The sequence below is a fragment of the Excalfactoria chinensis genome, chromosome 1, assembly GCF_039878825.1.
Source record: "Excalfactoria chinensis isolate bCotChi1 chromosome 1, bCotChi1.hap2, whole genome shotgun sequence".
NCBI classification, from domain to species: domain Eukaryota; kingdom Metazoa; phylum Chordata; class Aves; order Galliformes; family Phasianidae; genus Excalfactoria; species Excalfactoria chinensis.
Genome location: NC_092825.1, coordinates 18826739 through 18851265, shown reverse-complemented (window position 1 = coordinate 18851265; position 24527 = coordinate 18826739). Strand labels below are relative to the sequence as shown.

Below are 24527 nucleotides of genomic sequence, written 5' to 3'. Positions count from 1 at the left end.
AAGCACAGTCCACTCACTCAGAGCTTGCTATGGAATGGGGCTGTAAATGCGAGGAAGATTGTTTGCAACTTGCAAAATAGATATGCAGTATCTTTTTAGGGGGTTAAGTAAGCAAATGCTTCCTGGAAAGTGCATTGTGTACAGAAGCAGAATGAAAACCTTGCAATGAATGCCAGAGAACGGCAAAGTGCTCAAGACAGTGGCCTGGGAGCAGGATTACATTGTTGCAGAGATAAACAGATAGCAGCAGACAGTTGCAAACACGCTTCTGTGCTTTTTGGCATTGTTTTTCTCGGACATTCAGACTCCAGCCACCTACAGAAGGCTTGGGCTGCCCAACCCAGGTGGATGCATCTGGGCAAGAGGAGGAGAGGTTTTAACCCTGTGCTGGAACTGCAGCCCACGGGGGTGGGGGGGTGGGGGGGGGTGGTCTGTCAAGAGGACATCTGCTGCTGGGCTGCTTCTCCTTGCCACTCACTGGGGAGATGTAAACAGCCACCAACTGCAGTTTATGGTACAACAGGGCTCTACCACAAATGCTGGCCATCCTCACTTTATACTGAATCAATGTACAGAGCCTACTAATACATTTTGGCATGAAATTACCCAGCAATATATGCCTAGCCTGAAATATGAGAGCTATCTGCTGGCATCTTAGATGTTTGCCTGTCCTTTTAACTAACTGCATTCCAGGAATGCATATACAGTGAAAAAGAGATACAGCTCAGTGAGGTACCATTGTAACCACTAGCATATCAATAGTGCACCTGTGCATAAACAAAGGAAAAATACATATATTATACAGAAATGCGTATAAATGCAGGGAATTGCAGCCTTTTCTCATTATCGTGTGGTGTCTGTGTCCTCATATGTATGTTTTCCCTATAAAACACAGTTGTATTTTCCCCAGTGTTAAAATGTTTGATCAGAGCTCCCTGTGCTTCGCTACCTAGGACAGATACGTGTTATTGAGAAACCAAATTGAACAATAAAATAATATTCCTCCCAGGAAAGTTGGGAAACTTTATAGATCATCTTCTGCAGAGATTGCTCATTTTTACAAGGAGGCAAGAATAATTATGGTGCTGCTTACCGAGGGAAAATAACAAATCTGCTTTTCATAGAAACGAAGCTAGATGGACTTTCAGGGGGAAAACATGCAGCAGGGATATACTGCTGCCATTTTTTGGTGCCATACATGGCAGACCAATGCTACCACTGAAAGTTTATGTTTGGTATATCCATAATTTTTGCGTGCCTTTTATTTCTCTCTTTAACAAATTCAAATAAGCTCTGCAGAAAATTCTGCTGTCAAGACTGGGGAAGATCATGCAACACCTTAATTTCCCGAATTATAGAATGTTGAAATGCCTGCAAGGGATCCCAGCTCTCGCTGAAATTATTAGGAGGGCATGATGCAATTGTTCCTTGTTGAAGCTGAAGTCTTCCTGAGAAACATGAGGGCTCACTCATTGTTAAACATTGCTTAAACCCTCGGCCACAGGGCTGTCGTGTTGTATCCAAGTGGTTGGATCTCAATGACAGATAGACCCACCAGACCCTGAGTCACTGTGCTTGCAGGGCTGCTGCTCAGCTGTCCCCTTCTGAATTTTTAGGAAGACCAAACGCTATACAAGGAATGTGAAGCTTATTTATTTTATTGCTACAAAGCATTTAAATACCATTAACAGTCTTCTACTTAATGAATCAGAAACTATTTATTTTGGCCAGCCTACATGTTGTCATCATCCTGCTTCCTACTGGAAAATTTTGGCCTGTACAAGAGTTCAATTGTAGGAGGAGCATCCTCACTGGCTGCTGAGAAGAGCAATAAAAATCTGCAAAGTTATCTTCACTTGGGTTTTGGAAGGAAGTAGGTTATGAAGCTGGTGATTTGTGCTACATACTTCTTGTTGTTAGGATGGCAATCATTTTGCATTTTTTAAAGAACATAGTGAACTCAGTGTTCCCAGATGCTGTAAATAGTGCTGCTATGCTTCTATTTGCCTGCCCCCAGTGCACACTGTATTTACTGGTTCTGGTCTTTTCTCTATGAAAAATTATTTCAAAAAGTGTTGTTGTTTTGGTTTTACTTCAGAAAAAGGGAGGCTAACAGGGAAGTTTTCACAGGCTGGCCATATAGAAAATGTCCATGGACATCTCATGCCCTTTCTCAGAAGCTTGCAATTATTGTTTTAGGCTTTGCTTTCTTTCCTGAATACATTTATCTGTGGAAACCAGTTGTTTGCTCTCCTCGCAGCTACTTTCACCTCTTTGACTACTGAGGCATAGGAAGGATGTGATACAGTGATCCAAATGCAGATGCAATATTAACTTGTTCTGTCAACATTTCCTTTGTCGTCTTTATAGATATGTACACCGAATCTTCCATGGGAGTAGGAAGGTATCACTCCTACCAAGTAAACAGAGGTTGCATATCTTTTCGTCCCCTAAAAAATGCACAAAAGACTTGTTGAACCGCATCTTCCCCAACGCATGCATGACCAGTTCTTTAAAAACCATTTTGTGACAGCGTAGATGCAGGCATTTCTGTGCTACCTCTGTGCACATCAGTAGCTGAGCTAAAAACCTGACCTGAATAGATATGTGCCAGAACTGTGCCACCAAAGATTGGAGCTAAATAGTGGAAACAGATGAGGGCTTTCATTATCTGTTTTCTTTCTTTGTTCTTCTAATAAATCTTAATTACTGTAATATCATTACCTCTAACTTACCCAAAAGCTTCTTTAACTGCATCATTACTGGCAAACACTGGAAATCTTATAGAGGCATAACTAAATAAATAAACACATGTAATTAAAGCACTGGAAGATCTGTACTCCCTTCTCATATAGGATATTATGGCATGAAATATTTTTGTAGGCATATTTCATCTCTTTTTTACGCTGTGCTCAAAGCAGATTCTCTAGCAGCAAGCTGGTATTTGTTATCGATTTTGTTTAATTTCAACTTTGGACCCAAGCTGTTTAAACAGATTACTCCCTGCTTTTATCTGAGTCCACTTCCTCATGTTTTCATCAAAGCAAAAGAGATTATTTGACTTTCTGTCTCCTAATGCAGTATTACACGAGAGTCATATGCTGTGATAGTGATGTGTTCTGCAGCAAGGAATGGCCATGCTGTCTGCACGCAAGTTCCCTGTAATTGTTCCCTGGCAAAAGTATCTCTTTCTTATTTATTTGGAGGATATTTATTTATTCATTACAATAATATTTATTCTCTAACCAAAGCTAATAGATTTCAGCACAAGATTAGGTGAGGCTATGTTTGAAGGAGCGTAATAATGTGCAGTCATGACATGTTTGTACCCTGGCAGTAATGCATTGCCTTAAGCAAGAGTTTCTTTGCTGGACACACAGTGTTCGTGAGCTGGTTAATACTTGGCAAGAGGAAGACACCTTCTCTTCAGACTGCCTTGAAGAGCAGTTCTGAGAATTTATTAGGTTTTCTTCTATGATCCTTTTGCATAATATTTACGAGAAAATTAAGATTGAATTAGTGCATCAATGAACTTCTCAGCTGAATCCATGGAAAATACTTGGAAGACCAATAGGAACGTACAAAAATCCATCTGAATTTATGTTTCAGTATTGCAGGAACAGGTGGGTTAGAGGTGTAGGATACAGGTCCCCTCACTTAGGGTAACAGGCACAGTCGATATGGATAACATCAGATGCTATGGAATCACTGCATCATCAGCACCCATAGTGCTTGCAGGTTGCACTTGCGTCTGTTTCTCTGGGCTTTCTTGGACTTTGTTCTCCAGGCTGAATAGATGAGGTGGTAAAACACTTTCTGTAGGTTCTGAAAACACTTTTTTTCCTATGGAGGATAAATTCTGCCCTCATTTAAGATGTGGAAAGAGTCAGGACTTCCAGCAGCAGCAAATGTCAGCTCTGAGACACAATCCCAATTCACAGTTGAGCAAGCAGAGAAACCCTTCCAGGACTTTCATGCAGAAGGCATATGATTCCTTGTGAGCTGTGCAGATGTATTAACTGCTTGTTGCATTTGGATTTTCCTTTGCATTGTTTCTGTTTTGAACAAACAGTGCTTTATATTGAGGCTTCAGTCATCACAGGCTCTGTCCTTAACATGGAGAGAGCAGAGCTGCAGGTGATCTCAGCTCTTTGCATAAACCACGGAAGCCCGCCACAAAGTCCTCCTTTGAATGTGGGTCAGGGATACCTCCCAGAGAGGGGGACCTGGACAGGACCCAAATGAAGGAGGAAAGCAAACAGCAACAGCAGTCATGGTGCACTCAGGAATGGCAAAGGAATAACGCATTCTTGCCTGTTTAATTTTTTCATGTTGTTAGCTGCTTAAAAAGAGCTGCTGGAAATGACTGTAACACTTGCAACTATTGAAGAAGTGGTTTGGGTATAACTAAAACTCGAATATTAATTGATTGCATTTATGTGGGAAAATCGGTGCAAGGCTGAAGCTACTATACTATATGTAAAAGATTACATCTCTGGGCCATTGCTAAGCTGTTTAAAGTCTAACCTCTGGACATACTGTAGTCTTATTTGCAACCTTAAACTAGTTCTGCAAATAATTCTCTACTGAAAAAGGTCTCTTCCAACACTTATGCAAGTATTAGCACCAATTCACTTGTAATCATAAATTATTTTTTTTCATCATTATGCGTTTCAAAGGCAAGATACAGATTTTAAAATGTTAATCCTAAAATTAGAATGTTAGTCCTAACATGGCTGCTGAATTTACAGAATGGCTGAGGTTTGCAGGGACCTCTGGGTCTGTTTGTCCAGCCCCTGCTCCAACAAGGACATCCAGAGCAGGATGCCCAGACCCACATCTGGGCATTTAAAGATCTTTGTGAAGGTGACTCCACGGACCCTGGGCAATGTGTGCTCTGTCACCTGCATAGCACAGAAGAGCTTCATGATGTTCAGATGCCACTTCTTGTGTTCCAGTTTGTGCCCATTGCCTCTTGTCCTGGCTCTGGGCACTGCTGGCTCTGTCCTCTTTCACTTTCCCTTAAAGTATTCATAGACATTGAAGCGATCTCCCTGATTCTCTTCTTCTCAGGCCCAGTTCATTCAGCCTTTCCTCAGAGAAGATCTACTCCAGTCCCATCATCATCATCTTCTTGCCCTACATTGGACTCTTTTCAGGATATCCATGTCTCTTTTGTCTTGGAGAACTCAGAACTGGACACAGTACCAGGAGTGACCTCACTAGTGCTGAATAGAGGGGAAAGGTCTCTCTTCCACCTGATGGCAGTGCTTTGCTTTTTTTTTGTAGCAGGGGCACACTGCTGGTTCATGTTCAACCAGTTGTCCACCAAGCCCCCTTTTCTGCAGAGTTCATAGAATCATAGAATCACCAAGGTTGGAAAAGACCTAAAAGATCATCCAGTCCAACCGTTCACCTAATACTAATAGCTCCCGCTAAACCATGTTCCTCAACACAACATCCAGTCTTTCCTTGAACACCCCCAGGGTCAGTGACTTCACCACCTCCCTGGGCAGTCCATTCCAGTGCCTGACCACCCTTTCTGAGTAGTAATACTTCCTAATGTCCAGCCTGAATCTCCCCTGCCGTAGCTTGAAACCATTCCCTCTGGTCCTATCACTAATGACACGAGAGAAGAGGCTGACCCCCAGCTCACCACAACCTCCCTTCAGGAAGTTATAGAGAGCAATAAGGTCTCCCCTGAGCCTCCTCTTCTCCAGGCTGAACAATCCCAGCTCCTTCAGCCTCCTCATACAGCCTGTGCTCCAGACCCCTCACCAGCTTTGTTGCCCTCCTCTGAACACGTTCCAGGGCCTCAGTGTCTTTCTTGCAGTGAGGGGCCCAAAACTGGACACAGTACTCGAGGTGCGGCCTCACGAGTGTTGAGTACAGGGGAACAATCACTTCTCTGCTCCTGCTGGCAACAGTGTTTCTGATGCAAGCCAGGATGCCATTGGCCTTCTTGGCCACCTGGGCAGTTGCTTTCTAGGTGGTCCCAGGTTTGTCCTGATGCTTGGGATTATTCCTCTCCAGATGCAGGACTTCGCACTTCTCCTTGTTGAATTTATTGAGGTTTAATTACTGTTATTTTAGAAAATGAACAAGTTTGGAAGTGGTCAAGGATTTTACTGGCCAAATTAGAATGGATTCAATTAATCCCAAATCACCTGTGCTAACACTTCCTAACACGTTTGTTTACTGAGGGTTTTGCATATATACTAAGAATGAGGAAATAATGGATCTGCAAGGCTTTTCAGGTTAGTATTGAGGATTTATATATTTTTGGTGTTTTTTTCATAACATTTAGTAGTGGGATTGTCATGAATAGTGATTGCATAATTATCTGAGTCGACTCATTTTATGATACAGCAGCCTACCTTTTTTTTTTTTCTTTGGTAAAAATATACCCCAAGTGTAAGCCTTTCTCTGTCATGAATACCAAGAATTTTATTAAAATCTGACCTTATTTAAGTACACCATCGATATTAAAATAGTGCATCCTAAATCTCAATCACTTAGAAATTATCTGTGCCTGAGAAGATGAAATGAGAAACTCACCAATTAGTATGAAAGTCTGAGTAGAGCAGAAAGTGACTTCAAAGAACTTGATTATATATTTCTGGGTTATTTATATATATATATATATATGTATGTGTATATATATATATATATTTAATTTTTTTTTTTCTGAAGTACTTCCAATTTGTAAAAAACTTTAAACACTTTTTTTTGCACAATATTGGAACATATGAAGTTTCTTTATTATTTGTGTGCAAACCAAAAGTTAAAAAGAACATTTGAAATCATTTTAAAACAAAAACAATCTGTTTAGTTTTTAAAGATGAAAGGACCCAAAATGCTAAGTCTTGGTCTGCTGGCACTCCTCTGCTGAACCATTGCTTTCTTTTACATGTGCTGTAGGCTGGTGTTTGTTCCAGCATTTCATCATATTACCCAACCTTTTTTATCGGGCAAGCCTTTTCATAATGTTTTGTGTCTGTGTCAGATCATCTCTACACATCTTTGTGGGATGTTTGGGCCCATCCTGTGATCAGATGGTATCAAACAGCTTTTACAGAGCCCAGTAAAGCTCTAATTCCCAACCTCCATCAAGCTCAAGAGTCTGAAGCCTCCTCTGCAGAAAGCTCCCACCATCACATGAGGGGTATCTCTGACTGGGGCTGGTTTAGTGCCTTGATTATATCTCAGAGTAGCTGGGATTTTCAGCTTCAGCTCCTTTTAATTTGTGTTGCACAACATCTGGCTACCAAAAATGTTTTAATGGAACAGCATTAGAATGGAGTGTCTCATTTCATAATGGCTAGCACAGAAAGAAAGCAAGCATTGTGTGCTCTTGTGTGCGATGTCCCTGTGCTGTGTTCTGGTTTTCCTTGTAACACGTACAGTTTTAAATCTGGGTAGTTTTGGTGGGTTTGTTTTTGTTTGTTTGTTTTTTTTTCAGACTTAAAGCTTTTGATTATACCACTGTATAACGATGATGCAAGATTTCTTATCACTGCTAAATTTTCTGCACATCAAAGCAAGTGGCATATTTTTGTACCACCACGTGAATAAATATTGTTGCAGTGGTGGCAGTTTCCAAAGTGACAGTGAAAAAAAAAAAAAGTGTATAAAAAACCACCTCAAAGCTGTAGGTCCAGAAATGCATAGTAAGGCAAAAATGTGAATAAACCATTCCAGTGGTGAGGATATAAGTGAGAAGCAGACTGGGGAGTATACCTACAGTCTCAAACTCAGCTGTGGGAGAAAGAGGAAGCCCAGATGTATTTCTTTATAAAGGAAAGGAAAATAACTATCTTCTACCTCATGTCCCATGGAATTCCTCACTCCTTTGGTTTTTTAAACCTCCACAGTTTTTGGAAATTATTGTTTTATGGAAACTGCAAATGTAATGATATGCAACGAGTGTTCTTAAATGAATGCAGAATTAGGTAGTTTGCAAAGACAGAATAAAAGACATTATTGAAATTATAAATCACTTTTCTATCAACTCCAATGCGTTTTCCCTTTATCTCCAAAATGGCAGTGTGTGAAGTCAGTGTGAAAAAGCTGCTCCCACAGTTCCCAGCTGTGGATGTGTCAGTGGAGACAAGTTTCAGTGCCTTTCTGGAGTACTGGTTTGCGTACACCTTACATTCTACTTTGCCAAAATTGAACCCTTCCAAGGTTTTGTCTGTTCCCTCAGCTTTGGAGGCTTCGTAACATTTGTACAGTGAGACTGAAGGCCTATGAGTCTAAATAAAAACAGCCACAGCTGCTGTAAAGGGCCACTTTTATTTGCCTTCCTTTTGGAGGAGCAGAGTTTAGGGGTATACCTGCATTTTGTTGTCTTCACAGCCTATGTGTTGCCTTTCCATGACTGGTGTTGTCTGAGGGCCAGTTGGGTAATTGGCCAGGAAGCAGAGCGTGCACTTCTGGCCTGATGGGCTGGTGCACCTTGAGCAGGTCTTCAGGCTGGAGAGGGGCTGCTGGAAGACAGACATCCTCCTTGGTTCACTCCTTTTTTTTTTTTTTTTTTTTTATCCTCCTAAAAGCTGCTTTTGCTCACAAATTGCTCTTGCTTATTTGGTTTTGTGTGAATGCCTATGAGATCCTCCTGGTTCCCCCTAAAGGGTAGGGCCATGCACTCTTTTCTGTGCTGCGCTTCACGTTGTGCAAGTTACCTCCAGGTTATTGTAAAAGCAGTTTTCAGTTAAGTAACCAAATATGAGAAACTTTAAATAAAATGCCTTTGGAAACAGTAAATGACAAACTTCTCTGAATGTGTTTTACGAGAGCCTTGCAGCCCAATCTCCTAAAAGAAGTGCCCACGACTGGCTTTATAGCTGATACACAACTGGTTGGCAGACAAAAGCCTGGCTAGGATTTCAATTTACAACCTATGATACATAGAGTTCTCTCTTCCTTGTAATGCTTTAAACTGAAATTGAATTTTAAATTAACTTGACACTGTGCTATTTTCAAGCCAGATAAATAACCATGTTCCTTTTCTCTTCTTTCATAATATATTTGATATCTTACTATGGAACATATTTCCTGAATTGATATTAATATTACACCTTTGCCTATCCTTACTTTCCTTAGAAAAAGCGTGAAACATAACTGCCTTACTGTTAGAAGTATTGTTTGTGCTTTGACAATTACATGGTTTTGTGGCTTAAGAATTTTGCAGTTTTAGCTGTAAAAATCTATTTTATTCCTTTGCTTTTTCATATTACATTGATCAAACACTGTCCTTCAGAGTTTTGTTTCCTCAGCCTACATGTGTGCGATTCCATTTGTTTTAATTCGTCAGAGGGCTGTGTTCTCTGCTTTTGTACCCCACTTACACCATGACTCAGTGTCTCAATTCCCCCAGCTATGGATTTGGGAGTGGAATTGCTTCTCTGAAGGTTGGGTGTTTTAAGCTGCTGGACTCAAAGAGTACAGGTGTAAGCAATTGTGTAACATGGCAGGTAGTCACAAATGTGGTCAGTGGTTAATCTGAAATCTGATAGCATAATCCTCTTTAACTTTTGATAGATCATACAGCCAGGAAGAATATTGCAAGAGACCTGCCTCGTAGAAGGAAAAGAAAGAAACAAGAGAGGATTTTTTTCTAAGTATCTTAAAAGAAGAGCAAATACCTACATTTCTAAATGCATATGTACATTGCGGAAAGGAAGACTTCTACTGTAGAATTGTTTTGTTTTGTTTTCTCTAATTCTTATGCTCGTACGTGAACAAAACATTCTTATAAAACTGTTCATGAATCTTATACTGAAGGACAGACAAGTCATGATGTTGGCATGCTGGGCAAAATTTATTTCTTCTCTTCCTGGTAAAGAATCTGGCTAATACCATTGGTCAGTGCATGTAACTTGAAAATAAGATATCAGAGTGCATCCTCCCTCCCTTCTGCCTCAGGAAGATGTTCATCTAACAGTTCCCTTTTCATACTGTTTTGCTTCTCGCAGGGCATTAGCATTCTTGGAAGAATTTCACAGGCCCTGAGGCTTTAGTAATGATCAAGACAGGCAGAAGGAAAAATTACCAAACACATCCCCTGGTAGGCTGAGGGGTGGAATTTTAACCAGGGGCTTTCACTACCATTGTTTTTCTTGCTCACTCTTTCACTATTCCTTTGCTAGCCGACATCAGTAGGACTCGAGAGCCTAACTCAACACTGTTTTTATTAACAAGCATAATGAAGGAGTATTCTGAGTATTTTGTTTCTTTGTACTGATGAGAGAGAAAAAGAAACTGTCTTAAATAGGGCATGAAGTTATGCAGAACTGCCTGACTCGGACACAAATTCTCTTCAGCACAGGAATGCCACATGAAATTGGAAACTTCTAAGCCAAACAACAAAGCCTGAGCTCCCTTGCTTTTCAGTGTCTTGTGTTTCTGTCATCTCTCCTCTCCCTTTCCCCTGCCACTCCCCTGAGGTATTCAAATGGAAGGATTGCTTCTAAGGTATTTAAACAAAGAAGGCATTCGGCAGCAGATGAGTCTTCCTCGAATCAAAAGTGTTTTCACATGCTCAGATCTTTCCCCAGAAAGATCCTTCTCACCGTACAGGAGAAGGAGTCCTGTTTAGTACTCTTTGAAGATACTGGTCATTTTGGTGGACAGTGGCAGTGCACATCTCTGGGGTGTGCACGTCTGTATATTTAGGCATATTTGTTTGAGTCTCAGCCAAGATACATGCCAAAAAGATTACACTTCATCTTTCATCCTGGGGAGAAGAGAGCCTAAATGGGTTTATCATGGGGTTTTCATTCACTCTGTCATTTCTCCCTTCTTTATCTTTCATTGCTAGACTTCTAATTTCTCTAGACAGCAGCGCACACCCCTGCAGCTGGCCCTGCATAATGATTCCCTCCTCCCTGACTGACATGAGGGTGGATGCATAAATCTCGTGCTGTCAGGGTGCCTCCTTCGGCAGACACTCTTCCCTCTCCCCCCTTGAAAAATATCTGTCCCCTCTGCAGCACTCTCATTTACCACCTACCAGTGCTTCCCGCTGAGCCAAGATGCTGCCTGTGACCATTATCCAGGCTATGCTAAACATTGGGAAACGGTTCTTTTATGACGAAAATGCAACCATTTTTTTTTCTTTTCCTAATGACAATTATCAGTATAAATTGGAGCGCCTTTAGCGATTGTACTAGACACAAACATCATCCCATAAGGCAACTAGCTCCTGTGAATAGCAAGGGCTGAGTGATGGCTTGTATTAGGAGCTGGAACACTAGAAGGACTCTCATAAGCAAGAATTTCAATGGAAACAGTGGTCTTTAAGAGGTCTTAAGTTGGAGATCTCCATGTTCTGTGAGGCTCTGCATTAATTCAAAGTGATACTTTTGAACCACTTTGTACCTCTGAGTAAGGGCAGAGCTGTCAGATCTCGGGCTTCCCAGCTGCTGAACTCATCCAACACTTTGGCAGCTTATAAATCAAAGGGGACTTGCGAACTGTTTACAAAGTATTGTTTTAAAATCTCTCTTCCTAAGGGGGGAAATATAACAACTGACTGAAAATCAAGGGTAGTTGAAAGGGCAGGAACCTCTGTTCCTGTCCTCGAGATAAAAGCAGACACTGGATGAATACGCAATGTCAGAATTCTCTAGCAGCAGAGGGCTTCATAAAGGTCAACATCTCTTCCAAGAGTGGCCACACAAGGTGTGAGAATGCTCCAGTAGGTGTTCAGTGCTGGCTTGTCTGGCATTTGTAGTCAGTTGCTTTGAGAATTAAATGATATTTTCTCCAATTACAAGTATTTGACTGTTTCTTTGTTGCTGTCCTTACGATGATTCATATTGCAGTTATTTTAAAGAGGCAGATAAACTGCAGTTGTTTATATACAAACAGAATATGGCATTGGATGCCAGGAACCAATCTCACTAATATTTGGCTGGCTAGATTGCATCGTTGTTTCATGTTTTGGCTATCAGAGAGAGCAAGCTTAAGATTAATTGGAAAGAGATTCTTTCTTTCCAAGTGTGCTCAGTGCCAGGGATATTTTCTCCTCTGTAAATGCTGGCAATTGATTATAAAATGTCAGAGGTGTTAACAGTGTCAGTGACCTTCATCTAGCCAGCTAGAATAATAGCTGAGACTTGCTTTAGGGCACGCTGCAGTCACTGGCAGGTGATTGTGGATTGTAAGTGTAATGGTGCTTATTCCCCTAAATTTATCTGAAAAATGGCATTGGACACACAAAAAAATAATAACGCTGTACTCTTCATGATCTTCTGGGTAAGCCTGGCAGATGTGAACAGCCTGGTCTGTCCCTTTTGCAGAGGAGTGAGCAAAGCTTCTTCCCTGCTGCTGGGACCAGCCTGTGAGCTGGTGTCTGTCCCATGCCTTCTGAGGTACTCCATGTTCTTGGGACACCCACTGATGTGACTTGACCTGTGATTCCAGCAGCAGTGGTGGAGTTGTATGACCTGTGTGCCCAGTGCTGGGACTGGGAGGGGAAGTATCTGAAGTTCCTGAAAAGAAACAGAAGGATAGAGATGATGAGTATTAAGCTTCGAAGAGCAGAACAAATTAGGGTGGACTTGAGGAGAACTTCCTCTGTGGCATTCTTCCACCTTAATGGTAGAAAAAGTGTGCTTCTTTTATATTTTAATGTCTTATCTTTATGATGTCTGAGGGCTGGAATTCTTGCACTTTATTCCCTGGATAGCCTGTCTTTTAATTTATGTCTTTATTCCTCTTTGATGAGAGCAGGTATGCAGAGAAATGGAACTTTTTATATTACCTGTCTTGGGTCTAGCATTATTCAAAATACATATGTATGATTAAGGATTTGGGGAGAAAAAAAGTCTTGAGCAAGTTGTCTTCTGCGGGTTTCTTTGAAAAGCCAGCTCTTTGCTGCTCTGTAAGGCTGCCAATCAGTTCTGCTGTTCAGCCTGTGTAGGTCACCAAGAGTTGGGCAGAGGTGCAGGAGCTGTGGGCTGTGGGGAACCACAGGCAGGCAGAATAGTGAGATGTGCAATCCCACTCCTTCTGCTGTAAATGGTTGCGACAGCTGTAGGTGACACTGGGGCTAGAGATGACTTCAAAAACAGCGTCCTGATTCCAGAATCACAGAGGGCAACTGTATTACTGTAAACATGGCAGATCTTCTACAGTAAATACTAGGACATTTCTCCCCCTCCCCCGCCATTTTTCCTCAGCATTGCCCAAGTGAGGGCCTAGGATCTGTTTCTTTAGTTTTCTTACAGTGCCATTTTTCTCTAAACATGTTAAAAGCCTTTGAGTTTATGAAAGATGAGAGGATACTTCTGCTAACTTAAGATAAAAAATACCTTCTTAAGAGATTTCATATGTAAAATTCTCGTAGAACTGGACTGTTGAAACAAGTCATTCAGAAGAAATAACTTAGGCCTACCAGAGGACGTACAGTCAAACACCCTGCTCAGAGCAGGGCCCATGAGGTCAAGTTGCTAGGAACACAGCACATATTTGGCAGCCTGCTCTATGTACTGCAAACTTAAGTACGTGGTGGTGAGTGAGATTTCTGATAGAGAATGAAAGCAATTATAATGCATCTCCTTTGTCTTCACCTTTCAGAAGAGAAATAAGGAGGGAGATGGAGAAAAAGGTTCTTTTCTATGCATTCCCCTTTATTTTTAAATGGAAATAAAATTTTCATCAACCTAAGTCTTACTTTCCATACTCAATTATTCCCCAGAAAGTTGAAATAAGTATAGATGTAGGCTTTTTAAGAATATGCTCTTAGAATTTAATTTCTGAAGTGAAAGGAAACTGCAAGGTAACATTGCTTTTGAAAATTGAGCCTTTAATAAAGGGCTTCATTTAGGCATCCATCCTTGAAAATGGATGGTGAACTATGTAGGGGTTGGGAGGAAAAAGGGAAAAAGAGGAACACAAGAGAATGAGAGTAGATGAAAGTACAAGGTAATTTAAGTCTTTGTTTAATGCCTCTGCTTGAAATCAGTACTGGTTTATTTGGTCAGCCAAGCATCGACAGCTCAAAGTCAAATTCTTATCATAAAGTGTTCTTGCCAGAGATGTCTAAGTAAGTTTATTGTGGACTTATCATTATCTTCAAGAAACATGACCCTTCCAAGGGAGAGCTAGAATGCTTTGTAAATAGCTTTCAAGGGCTTTGCATTTTCCCAAGATGTCTTGAGAGGGTACCTGTGCTTGGGGAAGGCCAAGTGAGAACCCTGCTTACTGACAACAGCAGTGTTAAAGGCTTTCCCTTTGTATGAGGCTGCACTGAATCTCTGGCAGTCAGTGCAAATGTCCATCATTGGGTCTTAAAGGCAAAGCATTGCATCATTCCTGCATGCTAAGATCATTTTATGTTGTTCTAGGTGAGAAAACCGACGGTGATAGCACAGGGCTCAGGTCTGGGGCTGGCCTGGTACCTTCAGAGCACAGCTGGACACAATTAAACCCAGACACCACTACATCCCTCTTGAAGATTCAGTAGAAGTCAACTATTCTTTCCCAAGCGGCGTGTGCACACAATTCTAATGTGATTTTTTTCAGGTAAGCTTGCTTTTCTTTTTTTTTAATACACTTGGCTTTTTTAAACGAGATATTATTGTTCTATTTTTCTCAGCAAATTTGTTGTTATTCTTCAAAACTTTCAAATGTTGCTGAAGCATATAATAAATGTTTATTACTATTAATGGAGATAAAACTTTTAGGAAGCAATCTTGCAAGAGGCATTAAAGATTAGCAAAAAAAAAAAAAAAGAAAAAAAAAAAAAAGAAAGAAAAAGAAAAGAAAGAAGGAGCAGCTTGGCAGAGGTTCTGTATTTATAAACCTATTTATAGCTGGTATGCTTGCTAGGAGAGAAGGTTTGTGCTGCTGCCAGCAAGATGCTCTGGCTGACTGCTGTGCTATTGCTTGCCCTAATTCTGCACTTAGGTTCTGAGTCTCCCACTGGGACACTGAGCAGATGTGTGATTAAACTGGCTCTCAAAGGTGTTCAGGTTTGGCTGCATCTCTGTGGACAATCAGAGAGATTCGATCCAGTTCTTTTCTAGGACCTGTTCACATTGATTAGCCCATGTTGGCTTGACAGGATTCTCAGAAACTGGCTTGTAAAACCCCTTCGTCCAGCTAAGAATCTTCTTTAAACTCAAGCATCCAAAGAGACCTGAAGTGAAGATTGACAGAGGGGTTACTCTAAAGTGGTCCTTGGTCTGTTCTTTAGCTGCTAATCAGTTTCAAACCATTTAGACTTCTTGTTGGGTACTGGTGACATTCCTGGAAGTGCAGCTGGAGTGTTCCTTCCAGTCTGGAACGAGGCTGGGGGGAAATGTGAAGCATTTCTCTGGAATTGCCTTTTCAGCTGAAACGTCAGCCTTTCGCTACCGGTAATAATTATCCACGGACTATACTTTTGGGAAGGTAGCACTTAGCCTTTACAGAAAGAGAAACACGTGTCTCCTGTCTGACACTGAAGAGAAACAAAACAATGGGAGAGGAACATAAAATTTGCAAAGAGCCTTGTTAAGAAAACTGAGTGTATAATATCATTTAGCTGGCAACTGGCTGCATGCCAGCTTGGGAGTAGTTTTTGTTCTTTGCTTTTTGTTTTTTTACATGCTGCTTCTTTGTATGAAGTTTTTACTTTCGCTTGGAAACTATTGGGAAAGGGAGGGATCAAAATACGGCTTTACATGCATGTGAGCTGCAAAATGAATAACAATGAAGACAGCTGTTTTAAAACAAAAAAAAATATTCCCTCCTACGCACATTCATTTATCTACCTAAAACCATGATTTTTCAAAATGTAGGGGAAAGCATGAAAATAGCTATTTAAGCTCATTTAGAAATATGCACGAGGGAAGTCGAGTATCTCTGAGGAACGTCCTGTGGAGGACGGGTGGCCCTGCTAAAAGAGAATAATAACAGAGCAGTTGTTGTAATTTTGCAGTGAAATTCTAAATCAGTTGTGTGGATAACACCAGGATATGCTCTGAGAGCAGCCAGGAGCACTTTCCTGAGGGTGCAAAGGCCTCTGTGCCAGGCTGGGGTGAGTGATCCCACAACTGAGCTGTGTGTTTCACCACACGTCGGCTCCCTGCAGTCAGCCTTAGCGAGCTGCTGCCACCCCAATGGAAAAGGCTTCCAAAACTGCACAAAGGCGTGCCTGATAATACACGGCATGTCTGTACGCCTGACTAGGAGGTTTGATGTTCAAAATGGGCTTGGTCTTAGATTCTGCAATGATTAAACGTTTTGATAACTCGCATCATTATAATTTTCAAAGTAGGCATTAGACTTTTACTGAAATTACTGCAAGTTCCTCATAACCGGACTGATAAAAGGTGGTATTTCCTTTTTAAGAAGCCTTCACTGATCTGGTTGTTTCTTGAGGTCTGTTCCTTTGAAAGGAAGATTAGCATCCCTGCGCTTTTTAATAACACGAACAGAGTACTAAAAGTCCATGGTCAGCATTTTGGCTAGAACACGGCGTGCGTGGTTCATTGCTCTACAGAACATGTGGGATATTGAATGTGGATATTAATTTTCTTCATTCCTCCATCACAAAGGAAATAGAAAATGCTCATATAAGGGGCAAAATGGTTTATGGAATTCTTCAGCACAGCCTTTCGTGGTAGGCAATTATAAACTTTGATGTGTGGGGATATTGAGTGCTTCCTGGCGTTAGCTGTGTGTACCTAAGTATCGATTGGGTTGGGTGCTGTCTTACAACCATTTAGAAGAGAAACAGAAACGGTGGGTTTTCTCCTAACTTTTCTTTCTTCCTTTCTTCCTTTCTTCCTTTCTTCCTTTCTTCCTTTCTTTCTTTCTTCCCTCCTTCCCTCCTTCCCTCCTTCCCTCCTTCCCTCCTTCCCTCCTTCCCTCCTTCCCTCCTTCCCTCCTTCCCTCCTTCCCTCCTTCCCTCCTTCCTTCCTTCCTTCCTTCCTTCCTTCCTTCCTTCCTTCCTTCCTTCCTTCCTTCCTTCCTTCCTTCCTTCCTTCCTTCCTTCCTTCCTTCCTTCCTTCCTTCCTTCCTTCCTTCCTTCCTTCCTTCCTTCCTTCCTTCCTTCCTTCCTTCCTTCCTTCCTTCCTTTCTTTCTTTCTTTCCCTTTTTTTTTTTTTTTTTTTCTTTCAAGAAGCTTTCTTCAAACTTCATTAATCTTCAGAGTTTCTCCTTTTAAATGGGTGGCTGGCATATGCTTTTTTGCGGACTCATTTCACGTCTCTGGAGTTGTTAAAGAGCGCAGCCGCAGCCCCAGTTCACTTGTGTGGCAATGAACTTCCCATGGAAATGGGGCTTCTAATAAGTGGCATTGTGCTGGAAGGTGCTAATGACTGCCATCAATCAGAGGGCTGGTAAAAGTTGTTCCCCCCCTCCTCCCAGACTAAATGAGACAGCAATTAAATGCCCTTTTGTTGAGTGATAGCTGAGACAATAGAAATCAATGTCCAAAGCACAAACCCGAATGGCAAGTCTTAAGTATAAGCTAAGCCATGTGTCCCAAGCGATTGGCATGTTGATTTGCTTACAGCTGAGGGTGTATATGAAAGGAATAACCGGGAGCGAAGGCAGCAGGGGAAGCTGTAATGCTCTTTGGAGTGCGGCCAGATCGCAGTATGAGTTGGGAAGGCTTTGCGGTGGGGCTGTCTTGGCTGTGTGCAACCCAGCAGCATACATGGGACACGGAGCAGGCTCTGGCACAAGGCTGACATCAGAAGATGGGATGCTAAGTGTGTTCACGGTGTATTTTTAGATTGGTTGCCTGAAGAACAGGCAATATCTGACAAGGTAGGAAGCCCCCTGCTACAAACTTAGCCTTCTCTAAGAGCACTTCATACTGGCTGGGTGAGCTTATGCTTAGTCAATGCAGGATTTAGCATACTGCCAAGATTCATCGTGGGTTGGAGGCCCTGCTGCCTCAGATGCCATTTCTTTGCACCTGAGTGCTTACAGGTGCAAGATCTGCTCTTGGGTAATTCCACTGGTTTTAAACAAACAAATAAAAAAAATCAGCCGCCGTCACTAACAACCAATAGGCTGCTCATAAATTTCTTCTAAATGCAAATAAGCTTTTGAGACCCCTTAATATTGGTTTAATTTTGCCCAAAGGATGTGCAGTTCTTTAGGTTGCTGAGTGTGTGTTGCCTGTCTTACTGACTCCAGACCTTCTCCAAAGCTCATTGATGCCACTAAAGACATTTCCTTTTGACTTCAGCATGCTACTCACAGTTCTACTTTTGCTTTATTGCCTTGCTGAAAGGGCTTTAAGTTACTCGTGTGCACAGGGCTCCATTGTCTCTAATCTGTGTGGGTTTTTTGTTTTTGTTGTGTGGTGGGTTTTTTTGTTTGTTTGTTTGTTTTACTTTTGTGCAAGACTGTAAATGCATTGAGAACAAGAAGTGATTGCACTTAATAATGGCAAGGCCCACTGCTGTCTTGCAGTTTGTATGCTGTTGGCAGGGATTGGCTGTATGGTGCTTCACAGCAGCTCAGCTAAAATAGGAAAGTCTTTAGGTTTGTCTCTGAAGAGATGTTACAGTAAGAAGTAATTTCACTTTTGTGCCTGAAAAGTGTTGCACACAGATGACCAGGGTCTGAGTTTGTTTTAAAGAAAATATATCTGTTTACAGATTTTGGTATTGAACTGGTTTTGTGGAGTCCATATTTATCACAGCTCTTTTGGGGGCTTGAACAAGTTAGAAGTCCGTTTAGATCAGCTGACATTAGAAACAGACTCATACACCTACATGTTAGTGTTTCTTGTCCTTATTGCTCAGTGGTAAGATTCTGCCTTTGTTTTGTGTCCCAGTCACTGAGCTCTCCCATGCTGTGTCCCCTTCCTCACTTCCCCTGTCTCTACTCACTTTTGAAACTTGTATTCCTCAGTGCTTGTGTGTCACCTATGTCTTTATAGCACTGACACTGCTTTGAATGACACCCTTCGTGGTCTCACTGTTTTTGTCTAAGTTCAAGTGTTTATCTCTGACATTAACTCTGGCTCTAGCCTTGACTTGCACCTTACCTTTGCATCAGATTCTCTACTAAAATAATGAAAGATATGATGCAGCAATATACTCCTGTGTTACCAGTGTAACACTTTAATCCTTTCAATAAAGACTTTGATTAATCTCTTTTTTACTGTTACTATTACAGATTGTATATATATATATATATATATATATGTATATATATATGTGTGTGTGTGTGTACAAAACCATTCTTGTCAATGAATATATAATAACACATTTGGCAGTGTGGCCAATCTATCTTAGGATGAACATAGGCATAGAAAGTGCAGAAGCTATTTGTAGTGGTTAATGGTTTATATTTACGTATTCAGTGTGTAATTTTGAATAATCATAGATTAGCTTTTTTTAAGCATCTGCTTCTATACGGCAAACCTTCAGCAGTCCAATGAAGCAGAGCCATTGACTGCGATTTGATGTGTCCATTACCTCCTGCAAATGCTGTGGAATACAATGGAGTAGCATGCAGACTTCAGAGCTGTCGTGACAGGTATTAAGAATGTGTCAAATCCCAGTGATGACTGATAACATATCTGTCATTTGTGATGGGATTATTAGGAAGAGGAATGCCACTAGGAGAAAGATACTCTGGGAAGAAAAAAGGGGGAGGGAAAGACAGGAGGAGAGAGGATTTGCTGTTCTTCAGAACTGCCTCATTTAATTAAGCTTTGTCTAGTCCGTAAACAAATCTGTTAACTTCCTGACTACTTTGGCAGTTTACGCACTTTAATGCTACAGCAGTAATTCGAGACAATTCAGGTTTCCCTTTGGTGGATAGTTGCACTGTAAGTTTTGTGGCTATAAGGAAGACTGTTGACCACTGGAAAGTGGGAGCAGCTAGTGTAATATTACTGTCTATTTAATTTGCTAATTGAGAATTGAATAGAATTCTGTGGAAGACAGAATTCACTGGGCACATACAGCATCTTCTGCATGGAAAATCTTTCTAGAGCTGAGGGAAGAATATAATCTGCCAGCACCAATTGATGTGCATTCTTTCGTTAGCAGAAAGCATATGAACTATTGTTTTTGGTTTGGGTTGGGTTTTGTTTTGTTGGTTGGTTGGCTTTTTGTTTTTGTTTTGTTTTTTTTTGTTTGTTTGTTTGTTTGTTTTTGTTTTGTTTTGTTTTTTAATTCTGAGTGTATATCTTGTGTGAGCATAGAAAAGAGGCTGCTTTCTGTGTCACTTGTAAAATTAGGTTCTGCTCAGTAGGACTAGGGTGCATAGTGCGCAATCAAATTCCTTTCAGGTATTTTTGGCTGATCCTAAAAGCAGATAAATGCTATAACAGAAGAAACATCTTTTCCTGCTGTTGCCTGACAGTTTGGCAGTGCTGGGACAACGGAGGTGACCTACACACTCCTTGCTATTGGTATCTTTGGTGTTGAAGTATCCTCATGAGCAGCAGTGGACCTCATGCCCAAGTGGACACTTGGGTACAATTGAATGGCTCCTGGTTAGATGCGTCCAATGTTAGTGGTTGCCAGCTTGGGTCATTCAGCTAGTGGCCTTCAAGGCTGGTTGATGCCTCACAGATGAGTGGCTGATGATCTCAGATTTGGGAGGCACATGGAGAGGTGTGGGCCTCTGTTTGGACCAAGCTGCAGCTACTGTGATGGTTCATTGTTATTTAAGCGTAGAATCCTGTTCCTTACAGTCTTTGATGGCTATCCATATCTGGGCAGCCAGCCATTTGTCCTGCAGAAGGACCTACTGGGACAAGGCACAATGCCTCAGCATACTGGTTAGCTTGTGGGGCTGTCTGTGTTTTGGGTGTTAGTACAGACCCCAAGCTGCTGGGATGGGTGAAGGCCAGAACCAAGGTACCTGCTGATATCTCATGCTTACTGTAGGGAAAAGCACACACATAGAAGTCACAGCATGCACAGATTTCTCTCTTTCTCTCTTTCTCTCTTTCTCTCTTTCTCTCTTTCTCTCTTTCTCTCTTCCTCTCTTCCTCTCTTCCTCTCTTCCTCTCTTCCTCTCTTCCTCTCTTCCTCTCTTCCTCTCTTCCTCTCTTCCTCTCTTCCTCTCTTCCTCTCTTCCTCTCTTCCTCTCTTCCTCTCTTCCTCTCTTCCTCTCTTCCTCTCTTCCTCTCTTCCTCTCTTCCTTTCTTTTTCTTTTTTTTTTTTTTTTTTTATCCACTTTTGTAAATGTATGCTTACTGCACCCACAGAGGCTGGCTGAGCAATCACTATGGAGCAATCTGCTACAAGGACTACAAGTTTTGCTTTTTAATATATGATGTATTGTGCCTTAATTCATTTTCCAAGGTTGTTCTGCAGAGGGACTCATGGCAACCATCCCAAAACAACAAGGTATTTGGGTACTTCAACCCAACGCCAGTTGAGCTTAAGAGTTGTTAAGGAAGCCAGCTTTTGTTGTTTTAGTTTCCTCCAGAAGCTGAACTCAGCGTTTCTTCAGAGCAAGTTGAACTGAGCACCCAGAAATCATTAATCATACTTTAAAATCTGGACTTCAACTTCTTTTATACATACAGTGCCATACAGCACATTAATGTTGTGTCTTACCATCTGGCAATGCCTTGTTTCATACCAATTCAATGTGACTTTGTAAATGTCTCTAGAGGACAGCGCTCAACCAAAGAGACTTTCCCAATTGATCACAGGTTTGGTTTTGGCCCAAAGTGGACATGGCATTGATGTTGGTGCATATTGATCATGGGTAGCCCACAATCTGCAACCAACTCTTCAGTGTGCCCACCCTGGGAGGAGAAACCATTGCAAACGGGGACTGTTGGCAGCAGTCACAGCCTATTTTTCTCCAGCACTCTCACATCTTTCATCAGCTCCCATATTTAATAGATTTATTTGGTTTTCTGTCCTGAGAGAGCACTATGGTACAGTAAGCATGAGCTTGGAGGGCTTCTCTGAGGGAAGCTGTTTCTTTGCTGTTCTCTCTCTCTCTTCCTTCACTTCTCCAGACTTTTCCAATTTAAAAAAAGGAAACAGCAGCTCTTATCTGGGAGGTATTGCAGAAATTGACTTAAGACCCAGCTATTTCTTTTTTCATTATTATTTTGCTGTACATGAGGTGTCCTGAGATAACACAGAAAGTCAGGAGTCTGCTGGAGTCATCTTTGAAGATCAGTGAACTTTGAATAAAATTCCTTCCAGGGTCCAAGATCAACACTGCATGCACAGTCTCTCTCCTGTTGTTTGTGTGCTCACACTTAACTGCAGTCCAGTTCTTGATTTATGATTTTTATTCAGTGATAAGATTGGAATCATCCTTTGAGAACCAAACCAAACCACCACAACCACTCAATTTAAATGCACGTGAATAAGTTAAAAAAAAAAAAAAAAAAAGAGAGAGAGAGAGAACAATAATAAAGAAAACAAAACAAAAACTCTGGAGGTCTTCATACTTGAATGAAAATTGATTTACGGGCTTGTTTAGACCAGTAAAATATTTTGTAAAATCTAAGAAATTAGCAGTGGTGGTGATTGTTGTTGTTTGTGGAAGAGGAGTTGGAAACGAAATGTTGCAAAACTACTTCTTGCTGATAACAAATAAGGCCTGACGGGAGAATTTTGTTTTGCAAATATGTAACTGTTGATGTGAGGATGTTTGTTAGAATATTTTTAGTGCTGATAACAAAAATCAGCATTCATTGGAATTTTGGTAATCTTGAATGAAAACACATGTTAAGCTCCTTGTTAAGCTCCGTGTCTGTGTGCTGGATGGTGGTGTTACACTTTGTAGGAAAGGTTTTTTTCTCAGCCCAGAGTTTTCCCTGTTGTTTACACCTCTGATCTTTTTGTATTGTATTTGGAGGAGAAGGAATGAGAGAGATTTGGATGTAAAGAGAACACTGTACTGCAGAAGTGTCTGGTAAGATTTTAAGGTGGTGTTTGTGAGTTGCAAGATTGCAACTAAGCCTGTGCTAAAGCTGAAAAATTTGTACTTGTTTAATTGTGGTGTAAGACGTTGTTATTATCATATGAAAAGCACCAGTGATGCCTTGACTTGCTTGATAAAATAAGAATCTGTTCATGGTAATGACCATTAACTCACTGACAGGATGATAAAGAGATTACAGGGTTCAGCTTCCCACTTACAAAGAATTGGTTGGTGCACGTGTTATTCTGCCGGTCCAATGTGGGTATGTTGAAGAACAGTCGTGGAAAACATTTTTAATATTTCTAATGTGCTACCTGACAGCCTGATCTCTACAGTATACAATTTTCTGTTCCCCTGACCTCTTACACACCAATTGTATTGGCAAAACACTAATTAAACTGGAACAATGTATTTATTGTGACTGAAAGTTGCTTTTATCTCGGTTTCTATTGTTCAGGTTCCAGAAAAGGAATGAAAGAGCCTACTTAAGGATGCTCTCCAAGCTCCAGTTAAAGATGGTTTGTTTAGAACAACCAAAAAGTACCTGCAAGCTGTTAAAGGAGAGCTTTCCTTCTATGTGATTTCAGTCCCTTGAGAATTGCTGCAAAACAGTTTGTGTTGAAATTAAACTACATTAACTGTGAAAGTGAATTAGTCTCCATCATGGTCCATCAGTGTGTTTTGCTCTTCTTTAAATGGACTTTGTGTCACTTGGTAGCACTTCAAAACAGTGGTAAACCTTTGAGTAACGCAAAGAAAGGTGGGACATCATGGAAATTCAGTGGAAATCTTGCTCATGAACTAACCTGGGATGGCCCCTGGGAAGGGAATTATTGATTTTACAGGATGCAGTTATTGGCAATGAATAACTGAGTGCCCTGAAGAGAGAACAGTATATCTGGAATTGGCCATGACATAGTGATGGCAGTGAACATAATCTAAAGATCTTCATGCAGATGGAATACCTGGGCAACTGTGGATAAGATCTTGAGTTCAGAATGTGCCAAAGTCACATTCCTCATGAAAGACGGCATTTGTGTTATTCTTAGTGGTGTGTGAGAGTCTCCTGTTCCCTCTGTCTCACCAGAGTCTCCTTACATGCAGTCATATGAAGTAGAAATGCTGTTATAAGATACAGGGCAGAGAATTAGAGAATTCACCTGCACTGCCATTGTATGTTCTGAGAGCAGTTCAGGTGTGGTCTCAGAATGACAATCTCTTACTTCAGTTCTTCAGACTTTTAAGAACATAAACTCTGCTGACTATCTTAGCTTTAATGTGCCAGGATTCTTTGTCCTCATCCTTTTCATCCAGACTATGTATGAATAAATATCGTTTATTTTGTAATTGTATGTGTGTGTGTAAAGAGCCTATCCTACCAGATGTTTCTGTTCCCTGTTCTGTTCTCTGTGAGCTTACTTCTTTCAGGTGACAGGCATGCATGCTGAAATTTCACATTAGGATGTGCCAATATTCACTGTCTGGGAGAAAATTCTTTCAATTTTCTGTACGCAGAATATAGATTGCAGAGATAGAAGCCTGTAAATTACTTAAAAGGCACTGTATGGTTTAAAACTACTATGCTACCCTACAGTTATCTGCAAGGTCTTCTCTAGAGTCAGCCAGCTGTATACTTACTTATATTACTGCGCCTC

The 24527-nt window shown here is 41.1% G+C and overlaps 1 protein-coding gene across 3 annotated transcripts in view; it reads left to right on the top strand.

Moving 5' to 3' along the window:
- Positions 1–24527, top strand: part of PLXNB2 (plexin B2) — a 249565-nt gene that overhangs the window by 62263 nt on the left and 162775 nt on the right. For all 3 annotated transcript variants that reach the window (XM_072331745.1, XM_072331736.1, XM_072331754.1), the window contains exon 3: positions 14355–14532. The gene's annotated coding sequence lies outside the window, so the exon portion shown is untranslated. The remainder of the gene's footprint in view (positions 1–14354; positions 14533–24527) is intronic.